Here is a 14,283-nt window from a genome sequence, read left to right as displayed (position 1 = left end):
ATTGTAGAACCGCAGAGGGTCGGGGACAGTTTTTCACCTTTGTTGAGGTGGGTCCCTGTGCAGGGCGAAAATAACACGATGGTTAATATTCAACATCACAAACTCGACTATGTGGCAATTTCTAAAAACCATTTTGACACTATAACCATCATGGTGTACAACGATCAGTTGGAGGCGGTTGCCTTTAAATACAGGAAAGTTATTGTTAAGCTTCATTTAAGACCCCGGCGCGAAGGTGACTATTAGACAGCTGCAATGGTCATCATGAAAACCTACGGGGATCCCTCTATGTACAGGGAGTATTATAGAGTTCAGGCGGGGTATGGAGGCCACCCGCCCTACTTTCAAGGGGCTCCGGTTATGTATGGGGCTGGATTCTGGGGTTTCTTCTGGAGCATGTTTAGGAGAGCCATGCCTTTTTTGAGAAGAGGGTTCGAAATTGCAAAACCTCATGTTAAAGCGGCTGCTACGAACATCGCCCAGGATGTCGTGGGTAGTGTAACGTCTGTGGTAGCCGAGCGTATGAACAGACAGCTCCAAGGAGGAGCTGGGATGCTGTATAAAGCGCCTGGTGGTGTTAAAAGGAAGCGAAGGGCTTCGAGGCGTAGGGGTCCACCAATGCCCTATAAGAAGCGACGGACTACTTCAAAAGGCCCTCACAAAAGAAGAGCCGTAAGACGGAAGAGATCGACCAAGAAGAAGAAGAGAACTCGTTCTAGTGCGAATATTTTTTAAAACATCGATCATGGCCTTCGTACACTGTGCATCGGGTGAATGCGCCAAATCTGAGTTAGATCTGTTTTCTCTCAAACCCACACAGACCAGCATTGAAAACAGTTTTTTCATGGAAGTGTCGCCGATGGCCGCTCTGACACCCCTTGCACCGATAGAGTTTTATGTGTCGGGGTCCACGGATATGTACCTTGATCTCAACAACACTCTTCTGCACCTCGTCTGTAAAATAACCAGAGCGAACGGTGCCAACATCGAGGCTGATGCTAGAGTGGCCCCGATCGCCTACCCCATCGCAACAATGTTTAATCAAGTGGACATTAACCTAGGCGATCGCCTCGTCACGCAGAGTGATAACATGTATGCCTACAGGGCCAACATAGAGAGTATTCTAAATTAAAGTCGCGACGCGTTGGACACACATCTTTCAGCGGGGCTCTTCTACAGAGATGCCGAAGCGCATCTGGAGAACACGGCTTTGGACGGGGACAACGAGGGTTTTAAAAAAAGAGCCAGCTTCGTCGCTGGCAGTAGGCAGTTTGACCTCCTGGGGCGCGTACATTCAGACCTTTTCTTCCAAGACAAACTGTTAGTCAATGGTATAGATCTTAAGATCAAACTCAATCGTAACAAGGACGCTTTCTGTCTCATCACCGGTGATGCAGAGCAGTATAAACTGGTTATATTGTCCGCGAGCCTGTTTGTAAAGAGAGTGAAAGTGTCCCCAAGTGTCAGACTGGGCCATGCTGAAGCTTTACAATTATCGAACGCCAAGTATGCCATTGAAAGAGTTGCTCTGAAGATACTCAGCATCCCCGCCGGAACCCGACTAATGCAGCAGCAGAATCTATTTCTGGGGCAATTACCGAAACTCATCATCATAGGGTTTGTGGACAATACCGCTTTTAGTGGCCTCTACAACTCAAACCCTTTCAACTTCAAACACTACGATATCAACTATGCCGCTTTGGTTCACGAGGGAGCCGTGAAACCCACAAAACCTTTCACGCCAAATTTTGGAACATCAAATTTTGTCCGGGAATATCTCGGTCTAGTCTCGATAACGGGGAAACAGCTGCGGGACTCGGGAGTAGTTGTTTCAAGAGAAGGGTATGCTGCCGGCTACACGCTGTTTGCGTTCGACCTGACGCCTGACATGGAAGACGGTGACCACTACAACCTGATCAAAAACGGAAATCTAAAAGCGGAAATACGTTTTACACAGGCGCTGGCCGCCAATGTGAACATGGTTGTGTTCTCGGTATTCGACAGCGTTATCCAGGTCAACCACGCCCGTCAGCTTATGTTTGACTACCACTGAAAGAGTGTAAAATAAAAAAATTAAAAAAAAATAATTAAAAAAAAATATATATAAAATGGACACTACGGAGATCAGGGACTTCTTAAGTAGACATAAATATGCTAAGAAATACTTTCTAGGGGTATCCCCTAGCGATGGACTACCTGAAAAGATAGGTCCAGAAAGGCCCCGCACCCTCGTCTTTAACACCGATCCCCATTACAAGGGTGGTACACATTGGGCGGCTCTGTTTCTGGATGTGGACAAGGTTATAGTGTTTGATAGTTTAGCCGAGTTCCCTGAGCATAGTATTTATACAAAGCCGATATTCAAATATGTAAAAAAAGCATCACCCACGGTTGTGTATAACAAACTTCGTGTGCAGGATCCTATGGCCATCACATGTGGGGAACATTGTATACACTTTATTAGTAAAATGTCTGAAGGTATAACGTTTAGAATTTTTTTTAATCTGTACTCAGATGATCTAGTAAACAATGACGGTGTTGTTATGAAATATGTGAATGAAAACTCCAGGACAATGTCGCACGTTGTTAAAGCAGAATATGGTCTTTGTCAAAAGTGTAAGGTATTGTAAAGCTGCTATTTGTACTTATGAGTGCCTAAAATAAAAAAACATCTTAAACATGATTTCATCCTAGGCATTTTTTTTTTATTCACACTGCGCACATTTTCAAACCATTTATAAACAAAAATTATAAAAAAAAAAAAATTAAAAAAAAAGATGTCAGACTACTGATGAAAATGTAAAAGTGTTTATTACAAACCTGTTTCAACACAAACATTTATAAGGTTAAACATATAAAATGAAGCACAATTTTTCGAACCGCAAAAACTTTTAACAAAAACTGCACAGGGGTGCAAAATTAGAGCGGTAGACAGGTGTTCATTTTGAATAGTCTCTTTTTAGGCACCATAGGAAGAGCAACACTGTTCCGAACGGGTGTTAGTTGTGGAAAGAAAGGCGATGTCGATATAGCGGGGCTCCTTGTAAAAACAGCGGGTCGGATCTTTTAAACTTTCAAGCTTACGGCGATTCTCTGCATTTCCGATAATCGTTGAGGGAATGTTGAGTTCCGCAGCTGCACTTAGGAACTGCTCCTAACCTCTAGGAGCGTCTTGTATCGATAGGGTTTTACCATGTGTGAGACCCCTGACCAGATCATACATATGGGAACCAGCAACCGGCTGCCCTTTGTAAACAAATTCACCCGGGTCGTTCAAAGTGGTCAAATCTTTAATAGCAGTCATTTTACTGAGCAACATTTGAGCAGCCCCTCTATATTTCTGACTGATATTTTTTAAAAGGTCTAAGACAAAGGCATCATTTGTGGGTGTGGGTCCTATGTCTTGAGACGCCATAGAGGGTCCTGGCTGCTGTTCAGCATGTGGGGAGTACAGCGTCAGTTTGTTATTTTCAGAGGTTAGTTGCTTGTAATACTATAGAAAGTTTCGAAGGGCTCCTGAGTAAAGCCCTGCTTTGTCATGGGGTTTTAAATCAGTTCGGTTCAAAATGGCTTTGATTTCAGCATCGAGACGCTGCGTTTCGTTTTTGTGTATGTCCCAGACATCCGTGTTAGAAGGGCCCAGATGTTCCAGCTGTTGCCGTGGTACGAGGTACATTTTGTGGGCGTGCTCCATCAGGATCTCGACAGTAGCCCTGTGATTAGGGGTATAGCTATACCTAGCAGAGACCCTATAAAGCGTCCTGACTGTTTGAACAGTTTTCTTTTGGAAAGGAGCGATGCCCTCTTATTGCTGAGCTTCTTAATAATGTGGCGCTTCTTCTTCAGAACGCGGAACTGGTTCATTGATATCGGGACATTACCTTTTAGGGTGTTTAGGGCTATTTCTGAAATGGCTGCCACTAAATCGTCCGAGGCAGCGCAAAGGATTGCTTTTCTTTTCGAGGGGCTGGCTGTGATCAACATTTTTAGAAGGCCTAAATTACGCCGCAACCTCGCAGACATTGTGGGGTCCTTATATTACAAGGTTTAGAGTGTAAATGTTATAAACATCTTTTTACTTGTTCTTTTTATAGGTTTTGGGCACTGTTTTAGGCGTGTAGGCGACAGGGAAGTCAGGTGGTAGTATACCGGCTCGTAGTCTGTAGTCTTCAAGAGTGTTGGGTTTTAAATCCACCAGTAAGTAACCGTGGGGTTTTGCTGTAGCATCGTTAAAGGCCTCCATGAAAAACTGGGTGTTTCCGGGGTACATTTGTTTAGCTATAATTGAGATCTGAAGTTTGTCTCGGGGGTTTTTAAATAAGACCAGGTATGAGGCGTTGAGAGTTATGGACCGGCTGCTCTTGCCCTTGTAAAACAAGTTCTGCACTATATAGCATATGCTCAGATTAGGGTGGTGTGAATATTGCGTAAAAGCCTGTTCAATCTCGGGGTGGTCCCCGCCTTCACGCATGAGATCATCCACCACGACCATGTTTACAAGTTGTTTTGGTAACAAGTCATCGTCGTTGAGATTACCGGGTAAGCCTTCTATAAACCGGATGTGTGGGAACTTTAGGGTGAGCTCCGTGTAAAGATCCTGCCAGCATGAATAAAGCCACACAATGTTGTTAGGGGTCTGAGATAAAACACCGGGAGCGTTTTCTAGCAGTTTCTTTATAAAAAAACTTTTACCGCTATTGGAGGGACCAGCTAAAACGCAGGAGAATGGGTGTTGTAGTCTGGTGTCCATATCTGGGTGGAGTTCGAGCCTCTAATGTCTTTTAGTAACCGTAAGGCAGTGTTTTGTAGTCCGATGTGAGGACCCGTTTGTCAAACACTACTCTTAAGGTTTTATACATAGGTTGGGTTGTAATTTCCCACTTTTTCATGGACCTGACTATGCTCGGGTGGTTTACAACAATGGCTTTGCTATTTTTGTGATCGCTCGAGGCGGAGTATTCGTGCACCAGACCCTTCAGACTGTCAAAGTTTATTTTAATCGTATTGTTGACGTTTAAAGTGATACCTTTGACTTTCATGCAAACCTTGTTGTTTGAGGTCTTATAACTGTACGTCTTAGGGCCTGATGAGGTAAATTCCTGTATATACTCCCCCTTTTCGAGCTCGCTGGTCAAATCCCCTAGATAATCACCCAGCGGAGGATCTTCATCACCCTCTTTACTCACAAAGATAACCGAGTCAGTGTCATGGTACAAACACCGTTCCTGAAGCTTGTCCAGCAACCTGTAAAGCTCTAGCCTGGCGTGAGCGGTTGTGAAGCAGGCTATAAAGATGTTTATATTGTTACACGTTGTGGGGTACTCTTTGGCATATTTCCAGCATAGAACGGCCGTCTCGTCGTCAATAAATTCACAACTGGATATGTCATAAACCGGTGTGAATATATACTTAAAAAGCTCATCTGGATCTGTGACGATGGATGTGTTTGACAAATTGGTACGCTGTGCGAACTTTCCCCACAAGGAATTGAGACAGAGCTTAGCTAGCTGACGGCGGGCGGGGTTAACCTTAATGAACGCAGGTCTCAGTTTAATACCCTTGCGAGCTTTGTAATCAGCGATATACTTTTTCTTTGAGGGCTCATCGACACACCATTCTGGATACCCCGAGGCCTCCTGCTTGTCTCTGAGAAACAAGTTGATGTACTCAGAAAATAGCTGGGTTGTCGTGTTTGGAAAGTGCCAGACTTCCAGGATTTTACCTAGGCGATACCCTTTCTCTAGGGCCGTCTGCACCTCGATGGTACACCAAGTCCCTTCCAGCAGCCTCTGCTCATCACTATGCCGGCATTCGCTAAGCTGTTTACTTTCAGCGCAGGTTCGGCATAGGGGGAACATTAGCTTACCGTTGACTCTATAAGGGAGCACCGGAAAGTAAAGTTTCCGCGGAGGGTGAATCTGACACTTAATGATTCCAAAGTACTCTTTGAGAGGTTTAAAGTTCCTGTATATGATTGTAGGATGGCCCACAGGGTACAACTTCACCTTGTTCACAAACGGATACAGACTTGTGAAGTCGTAGTAATGTATTTTCTCACCTGGGCCAGCTACACGGTACAATTGAATGGCGTTTGTACGACCACCGAATAAGGCGTCACGGGGTTCCAGCAGTGAAGGTAACTGCTGGCTCTTAATAAAAGTGCTCAATTCACCATCTTTCGATAGCTCAGTTACCCAATCATGTTCCCAGAGAGTTCTCAGAACAAACCCACAACTCTCAATATACTGCGCCTTCGCCATAGTCCGGCGGTGCAGATGTTCAAACGTGGTTCCCTGCAGTCTATTAAACTCATGGGGCTTGTAACACTGAGGGCATCCATGGTAAAAACACCTGTTGAACTCAAAGGCAGTTGGCACACCGTTAATTAATGCATACCCGTCTAGATAGTAGCGACCCAGACGGTATTCGCCGCCCTGCAAAGCGTGCTGAATGAAGATGCTCTCATTCGCAGAGACGTACATGAGCCACTAAATAGAGGGGGTGGAGTAACGTTTCTGCTTGCCGTTATAGAGGTCAGGTGGTACTAAGGCGATAGTTCCATACAATAAAAACATGCGTTTATAAATAGACATACACATTGAAGCCAGAGTAATGTTTTGAAATGGGTCCAGGTATACTGTTATTTTTTTCTTTTTTACTCTTGCGCGATTTGGTTTTAATAAACCGGACCCGCTTCGTCATCGCCACCACAACATCTCGGAAAAGGTTGCATGCTTTTCGCAATATCATAACATCCGCCTGACAGTATGCTTTCAATTCAGTTTGAAAATGAAACCATTTTTCACGGTTTTCATCGTACCACTGTAGAAAACTCTCTTTTTCAGAGGGCATCATGTACTCGCAACCATAACTGTCGGGCGGAGGCATAGGCCTGCTGTAATTCTGATTAGCCCAGGTGTTAAAAAAGTGAGGGAAATAACTTTTACATCCTTCAAACCCAAAGGCTTTTGGCAGTTTGCTCAACTTCATGGGCAGAAAATTCAAGGTGTCTATGAACCTAATGTCAAAAGGCACAACCTTAAGCAGCATTAGTTTGGAACCTTGGGTTATGAGACTAACGGGCAGCTTTTCACGTATCAGGTCACGGATAATGAAGAATGAGTCATATGCTTTGGAGTTGTGAGCCAGAAATGTATAATCCTGGTATCGCGGTTGCATGAACGTGTTGAGGAAATCATTCACGCATGACCGTCCTTCAAACTCCCAGCTCCCATCCCCTGTTAGATGGTGGGCGTAAATATAGTTTGGCTGGTGCACCCCCTGTCTCTTGCGTACACTCTATATCAAATACGATATAGTCTTCTGTTTTTTTCTGGTGGTGACTTCTGAGCATGTAACACTCATGTGTTGTTCCGGCTATAAAAGCCTCTGTACACCTAGGGCATTGCATACCTTTACATTTGTGATCGACAGGTTTATAGCGACCGCAAGCCCCACAGTCGGCTTTAAGAACACATTGGGCTGGGCCGATGTGCGTGTTTAAGCAGTCTTGCGACCGACAAAACAGCTTGCACGTTGTGCAGTTCACTTTCTGAGCATTGTCATTGACACATCCGTCCCTCTGACACATTTTACAGTGTAATTCACACTGATGTTTGGTCCGATTGTTGTATATGTGATCGCAATGCTCGCACACATACTTGGCACCTAGAAAACCCTTCAGGTTCAAGACACCGTAAAAGTGGTTTTCATGATGTAGCACATACACGGTCCTGTTTTTCACACCTTCATTGGTAGTGAAGTACTTCCAAGAACCGGCGTGGTATAGAACTTTAACCGTCACGGCAAAGTGGTTCTCAAAAAGTCCCAGGTCTCCAAAACCTACCATTTTGTCAGCCGGTATCTGAAGCGTCTCATGTGCTGCTACAGCCATCGACATAATGACGGCGTCTGGGGTAGAGCGGTCCATCAATAAGCCTGCAATGCTTGCGGCCAGACACATGTTGGTAGCTCCGGTATTAAAATCGAGCAACCAACGAGATTTCTTGCCAATGATTTTACTGTACATAACGCTCTTTAAGGCTCTGGAAGCACCACCCTTGCGACCCCTTACAACGAGGGCGATGATTCTAAAGGACCCGTACGCCAGTAATTCAGCCTTGCTCTGTAAAAGTTTAGATAGGTTTTCTAAAAACGTTACAGCGTCAAACACATCCTGAGATGACCGTCTGGTGAACAGGGGACTATTGAGACCCTGTCCCTGAAAACGCATCTGAAGGAAATCATTAGGACCCACATCGTGTAACAATCGTTCGATTAGCGTTTGCACAGCCTGATGTATAGCTAAAATGCCATGATCTGAGGAGTGTAGGCGATCTAGGTTAACGAACCTAAACTCCTCATAGTGTTCTGTAGCGTTAAACCGCTCTACAACTCGACTATACCGTCTCACACTTTCCATAAATACTGGTTCTGAAGCCTCAGTTTGAGAATTACTGGTTGTTGGAGAGCTCACAGGGCTATGGTTAGCTGTAGTTGTGTTTTTAGACCTTCTGGTGACGCAGAGTCTGGCTTTCTTTAACTTTTTTATTACAAGCTTGCGGTTTCTAGCGCTACCAAGCCACTTTGGCTCCTTATGGGCCCATCTGGTTTTTGGTAACTGACCCCCGCCGATCTGAACAATATTTGGGTTGTTTACAAATGGTGACACTGACACTACACCTACTTCGGATGGGGCTCCTTCAGATTGTTTAAGGCTGAGACTGCTCGGACCATCACCCCCAGAGGGCCTGTAAAGACCATCAGCACCTCCTGACTCTATATTTTGAGGTCTTATGGGCGTTGGTTTTGGGGGTTGACATGACCTCTGACTTTTGAACGCTCGTAAAACTCTTAGAGCTCTACTAAGCAGGTGCTGTGGCTTCTTTTCATATTTAGACCTACGGCCCATTGTACTGGTAAATGCTGCTCTAACATTCCCCGTGTATGTACGCTCGCCTAGTCACGATGGTATGTTACCCATGGCTACAACTGTTGAAGCGCAAGTTTGGGCCATTGTGTTTCTACACCGAGCCATCAGCTGTTTTAAAGCCTTTATGCTAGCTCTGGATGCCCCTGTATTACAGTCGTTCTTACACAATTTTAAAGTTTTTAGACGGAGTTGGCATTTTAATTGTCTGAACGACTGATGTATTTCTTTAATGTAGTTGTCTAGAACTCTAGTACGGTTTGAAAGGTTGGTTTCAAGGCCAGTACTTGTGACATTAGAGGTATGATTGCCAACTCCCTGAGCCGCTCCTGAGCCGCTCCTGTTATAGGACAGTGGCTGGCGTTATCACCCCCATTCACTGTTGATGGATCAGAGTGGGACGTAAAAACAGGGTTCCAGTGTGAACGTCCAGGAGTTTGAGAGCCCTGATCATCGCTCGAGGGTGTTTCAAAACTCTGATTTTGCGTTCCGCTGCACCCTATACTGCTGGCGGGGTATATTGAGGATGGTGAAGACCACTGCGCACAAGCACTTGGTGTAGGACTGGTGGGGTCGTATGCCCCCGGGGGTGTATTGGGGGACATCAGACATGGGGAGGTTAAATGTTTATCGTAATAACTGATGGCCTCTGATGTAGAGACAGTGCTGTGGCTGGGTGCTGCTGATTGAGGCCCTACTGATTGTAACCCCGAGGGGATCGTCTTAGAAGTGTCACAAGTGGATGCAGGGGCTTCAGAACTCTGGGAAGTACCAGCTAGAGCCTTAAGAAGTCCTATACAGTGGGAATAAGGATCCTCTGCAGGGTGATCATTTTCCAATGATGAGTCATGTAACAGGGTTGGGTTTGTTGAACAACCTGGAGGGGCTAGGGTGAGGCCAGACACCCCTGTATTAGATCTCTGGGACCTAGGTGGAACCGGCTGCACCTTAACAACATTTTTAAAAGACAGGTCTAAAGGCCCAGATTGTAGCTCAGGGGTGTAACTTCTTCCTACGGCTCTTTAAGGACAGCCGATTTATTTTAGGACTGCTGCACTGTTTTGGGGCCCCTCCAGAGGCCTCACACGGTACAAACAGTTGGGCGTTAAGTGCTGTAAGAACAATAATGTCCGTTTGTCCACGCCCCATCCCCGGGGTAGCTGTTGCAGAAGTGTTCGCTGTACTGGGCATGCCCTTTATGATGCTTGGTGTGGTGTAGTTAAGAGTTGTACCTGGACCAGGATAGGTGGCTGTAGAGGGGTTGCAGGGCGGGTCTTGGTGTTCGGGGTGGTTCACGAGTACCGATGGCGCTGTGGGGTTTTGAGCAGTCCCAGTGCAGACCTTTAAGGACGACAGCCGCTGCTTAGTCTGAGGGCCGGCGTCTTCGGAGCTCTTGTGTGATGATTCTAGGATGTAAAGATAGCAAAATACATATTAGGGCTAGTTATAGCTGCTATACCTATGGGTGTGAAAGACGTTTAGACACACTAAGGACTGTATACACCAGACTCTACATTTTCTAAAACTCACCTTGGGTTTTTCGGCTTGAGAGTCCCTTCTTAATAGGCGGGCCATCCTTAGACGCAGGGGACTTCCTTTTGCGGGGTTGGTTTTTAAGCTTTGCATCCAAATTCCGGATCGCTTCTTCCATAGGGGCCCCTCGGGATAAAAAACATAAAAAAATAATGTTACACTTACAACATAATACATAGACTATACGAACTCACTGAGATGACCAAATATAGGTCTGATTGTTGGGCCTGTTAGGTTTTCAGAGGGGTTACAAAAAGAACCCTAATATATACCTGCAGAAACGTTATCCTGTGACAAGGTGCTTGACCCATCTTGAACATGAAGGATTTGTTGGAGAGAGGCAATCCCACACCTGAGTTTTGCATCATAACCTATGCAAACACATGGGTGCCCATTAGAAGTAAAATAAAAAAATAACAATCCTGACAACGTAGTTTAGAATGACCTATGGCCTGTAACTCACCATGCTGCACGGTCTCCATTTCCACATTGGATTCCACAGACTCTTGACGGGCCTGTGTACAAGAGAGACAGATTTGCCTTTAAACACACCACAATTCATCTTCTAGGTCAGAACCCTTCATAAAAGCACACCAAGTGTTGAAAAAAAAAAAAAAAAAAAAAAAAAAATAAACATAAAATTGAGAAACAAAAAAAAAATATTGTAATTAAAAAAAATATATACATATATATATATATATATATATATATCAAGATTCAAATTGTTGAATCCCTATGTTCTGGAAGTATAAATACATATTGACAACTGTAAAACTTTTCTCAAAAACTATACACGGTTTAATAAACAAATTCCACATGGTGGCGCTCTTGCATAATACGAGCTCTAGGATTGTCTCTATAAGACATAGACTGGAAACCGGATCCTAGGATCCATGCCGGGTTTTCACCTTAGCTCAACAAGGCTCTGAACCATGTGTGGGGGCGGAGCTCAGTCTAAACTCCAAGCTGAGCCAGTTCCAACAGCACACAGTCTTTGTTTTAAAAAAAAAAAGAAAATGGCCGGATGTGGATGCAACATGTGTGAGGTCCTGGGTTTTTCAGGACATCAATCCAGTCTGGCAGACCCTCCCTGAACTACGGTGAGTGGATGGGGGTTTTGGGGTCTGAGGCTCTTTACCAGGGATAGTTTTTTAATCATTATTATTTTTAATTGATTTCAACATCTTTTATTTTTAATTTGTGTGATTTAAAAACAACCTTCTAGGCCCCAGGGTCTCCTAAACCCCAGGGTCACACTTGCCATATATATTTTTATTTTTTGTATTTAAAAAGGTTGCCCCATGGAGACATGGGGGGCTCTGAACCTCCTGTTCAGGGCCCTCATGGCCACACAGGCCTTATTTTTATTTAAAAATAAAAAATAAAATAAATGCTGCCTAAGGGACCTTGGGGCCCCCAATCCCAAGGCCCCCAAAACGCTATTCCTTTATTATTTTTTTATTTATATCTGTATGGGCCCTAGGGCCCAAGCGCGAGAGGTCAGGATCCCACCGAACCTGGCCTCCCGCCATTACTCCTTTTTTTTTTTTAAACAACCGCCGCACTATGGCGGCTAGCACTGACTCACGGAGGCCTCGGGAACACCATGAGGCCTCAGTGAGCCGGTCGGAAGAAGGTTTAATTACAGAGAATGCCGCTGAAACACGCGTGGCATTCTCTGTAATTAAACATCCCGGGCGGCTCTCAGAAGACCCACTGGGGTATTCCCCAGCGGCTTCTGAGAGCCGCCTTGCTGAAACCCTGAGACGCGGGTCTCCGAGGCTGCAGACGCCCGGAGACCCACATTATCAAGGTAGCAGATCTCTCTGCCCTGAGGCAACGCTGCTCAGAGGCAACGCTGCCTCTGAGCAGAGAGATCTGTTATCTTGATATCGCGGGTCTCCGGGCGTCTGCAGCCTCGGAGACCCGCGTTATAGTTATGGCCAAAGCGGCTCTCAGACCCATGTGGGTCTGAGAGCCGCTTTGGCCATAACTATAAAACGGGTCTCCGAGGCTGCAGACGCCTGGAGACCCGCGTTATAGTTAAGGCTAAAGCTACTCTCAGACCCACATGGGTCTGAGAGTAAGGCTGAAAAAGTTAATATATGGCCTCCCCAGAGTGTAGGACTGCTCTGGGGAGGCGCGTTATTAAGGTTTTCAACATTGCTCTCAAACCCACGAGGGTCTGAGAGCAGCGTGGAAATCCTTAATAACGCGCCTCCCCAAAGCCTTCCCACACTCTGGGGAGGCGCGTTATTAACTATTTCAGCGCTGCTCTCAGACCCACGTGGGTCTGAGAGCAGCCGTAAAACCTTAATAACCGGCCTCCCCAGAGCCGTCCTGCACTCTGGGGATGCCCGCTATTAACTTTTTCCGAGCTGTTCTCAGAACCCCCTATGAGCTCTGAGAGCAGCCATAAAAAGTTAACAACGGGCCTCCCCAGAGTGCAGGACGGCTCTGGGGTGTCTCGTTGTTAACTTTTTACGGCTGCTCTCAGAGCCCATAGGGGGTTCTGAGAACAGCTCGGAAAAAGTTAATAGCGGGCATCCCCAGAGTGCAGGACGGCTCTGGGGTGTCCCATTATTAACTTTTCCAGCTGCTCTCACAGTCAGGGGCTCTGAGAGCAGCTCGGAAAAAGTTAATAATGGGCCACCCCAGAGTACAGGCCAGCTCTGGATAGCTTTGGGGGTGCAAGGTTATTCATTTTAGATCTCTGCATCCAGCAACGCTGAGAGCAGAGTTCTAAAATGAATAACCTTGCAAACCCAAAGCTCTCCGTCTAAACACACTACTGCTGCCATTAATTGTGAGAGCACAGAATTCTGTGGCCCTACAATAAATACACATTAAAAAAAAATACATACAGATCCCCACAACACCCCTGTACAAATTAAACCCTGGCTCCACCCCACAAAACAAGTGTAGACCATCAAAACTACCTACAACGGCATAACACAAGAACCCATAAGTACAAATTAAGCATGGCCATCAGCCCACAAAATAAGTGCAGACCCTCAAAAATACATGCCCATACACAGCCCCTGAACTGGCAAGTACAAATTAAACCTTGGTGCCACCCTACAAAATAAGTGCAGACCCTCAAAAATACCAACAGATACATAGCCCCAGAACCTACAAGTACAAATTAAGCCACGTCGCCATCCCGCAAAATGAGTGCAAATCATCAGAAACTCATGTAAATGCTCAACATAAGAATCAGCCTGTACAAATTAAGCAATACCATTACACCCCACAAAATAAGTGCGCTCACGCAAAAAATACAAATACAGAGCACACGAACCCCACAAATACCCATTAAAAGAACACCATCCCACAAAATGAGTGCAGATTTTCACAAATACATGCCCATACACAGTCCCAGAACCAGCAGGTACAAGTTAAGCAGTACCAATACAATCCCCAAAATAAGTGCGCCCCCGTAAAAATACAGACAAATACATCGCACAAGACCCTACAAGTACCAATTAAACAAAATCATCCCACAAAGTAATGACAGTATCTCAAAAATACACTAATAGCTTTTAAATTTTTATTTTTTTAAAAGCAGGCATTTTACATCTCTATGTATAGTTAAACAGGTTGGGGCTAATGTCATTGTTAAACTATAGTAAAACACATACACACACCACACTGTTACAGACCTTAAGTAGAAGATGTTTAGCAACACCAGTCTGAGCTCTGCCCTTCATGTTTCCAGCCATGATGTCCTGATGCGGCCCTGCTTGCCACAAATGTCAGTATGTAGTTCAGAAAAAAGAGGTCTGTGAAGGTGGGGGGTTCTTATACAAGGCTCACAATGG

This window comes from Pleurodeles waltl, chromosome 5 (genome assembly GCF_031143425.1).
Source record: "Pleurodeles waltl isolate 20211129_DDA chromosome 5, aPleWal1.hap1.20221129, whole genome shotgun sequence".
Classification (NCBI taxonomy): Eukaryota; Metazoa; Chordata; class Amphibia; order Caudata; family Salamandridae; genus Pleurodeles; species Pleurodeles waltl.
Note: the sequence above shows the minus strand (reverse complement) of the source record.